We start from the raw sequence: 1594 nt of genomic DNA on the forward strand, positions 1-1594 counted from the left end.
TTTTTATAAAGTAAAACACAATTACCATACAATTCAGCTGCCATCATACTCCTGGATATTTAACCCAGAGAAATAAAATATGTCCACACAAAAACTCGTACAGGAATATTCATAGCAGCTTTATTTGTACTAGCCTAAAACTGGAAACAATCCAAATGTCCTTCAATGGGCAAATGGATAAGAAACTGTAGCATATCCACACAAGCAAATACAATAAGCCATAAAAGGAGCAAAGTACTGATCCACACAATAACTTCGCTGGACCTCAAGGGTATTATGCTGAGTTTGAAAAGTCAATCTCAAAAGGTATCATATTTTATGATTCTATTTATATAACACTCAAAATGACATAATAAGAGCTAAGGAGAACAGATCAGTGGTTGTCAAGGGTTGAGGTTGGGGAAGGTCTAACTAAAAAGATTTGGCATGAGGGACATTCTTCGTGGTGATGCAACCATTTTGTATTCTGACAGCAGCAGTAATTTCATAAGCCTGTGCATGCTATATATGTGAGAAAACTTTATAGTACTATAAACCCAAAAAAAAGTATATAAAAACTGGTGAAATCCGAATAAGCTCTGTAGTTGTTTACTTAATAATATTGCACCAACGTCAATTTCCCGGTTTTGAAAAATATATGATTATGTAAGATTAACGTTATCACTGGGGAAAGATGGTTGAAGGATATGGGGGTTTTTTTCCTTTGGCTACACTATTTTTGCAGCTTCTTGTGAGTCTTAAATTAATTCAAAATAAAAAGTTTTTTAGAAGGATGGAGGGAGGGAAAGAAGGAAGGAAGGGACGGAGGGAGGGCCTCAAAACATCATATTACACCCGCTGTTCTGGGAGAAAATACAAGTCAAAAAGAATTGCATTTGTTCAGTTTTCAGCCACACTGTGAGATACCGCTTTCTTTAAGAGGCGGGAAGTGGTGGGGAAGGGAACCTACCGCTTTGGGAGAGGCCAGTGAAGTCTCTCCCTCCCCTGAAGCTTATCCTTCAGAGAATCCCTTTGCGAACCCAAGGCCCCTTTTCCGTGTTGGGTCGAAAGGTCGAGATCCGGAAGACGTCCTGGTAACCGGGGGAGACACCGGGCAGAGCGGGCCCGACACAGCGGGACCTGGTCCCAGGCTGCAGCGGCTCGGGGGGCGGCCCTGGTCTTGGCGTTCCCACCTGGGATGCTACCTGGCCCCTCGCCAAGCTCCTCCCATTCCGGCCGTGCGTCATCCGCTCTCATCCCACAGTGCCGCGTCGTCCCGCAGTTTCCCCCAACGCCTCTTCTCTCCTCACACTTTTCCTTCCTCCTCCTTCTCTCCGCGCCTTCTCCCCTCACGGTTTCTCCCTCCCCGCCTTCTCCCCTCAGTTTCCCCTTCCCCCCTTTCTCCTCCCCCCGTTTCCCCCTCCCCGCCTTCCCCCCGCAGTTTCCCCCTCCCCGCCTTCTCCCCTCAGTGTCCCCCTCCCCGCCTTCTCCCCTCAGTGTCCCCCTCCCCGCCTTCTTCCCTCGGTTTCCCCCTCCCCGCCTTCTTCCCTCGGTTTCCCCCTCCCCCGCTTCTCCCCTCGGTTTCCCTCTCCCCGCCTTCTCCCCTCGGTTTCCC

Source organism: Equus quagga, chromosome 15 (assembly GCF_021613505.1).
Source record: "Equus quagga isolate Etosha38 chromosome 15, UCLA_HA_Equagga_1.0, whole genome shotgun sequence".
In the NCBI taxonomy this organism is placed as follows: Eukaryota; Metazoa; Chordata; class Mammalia; order Perissodactyla; family Equidae; genus Equus; species Equus quagga.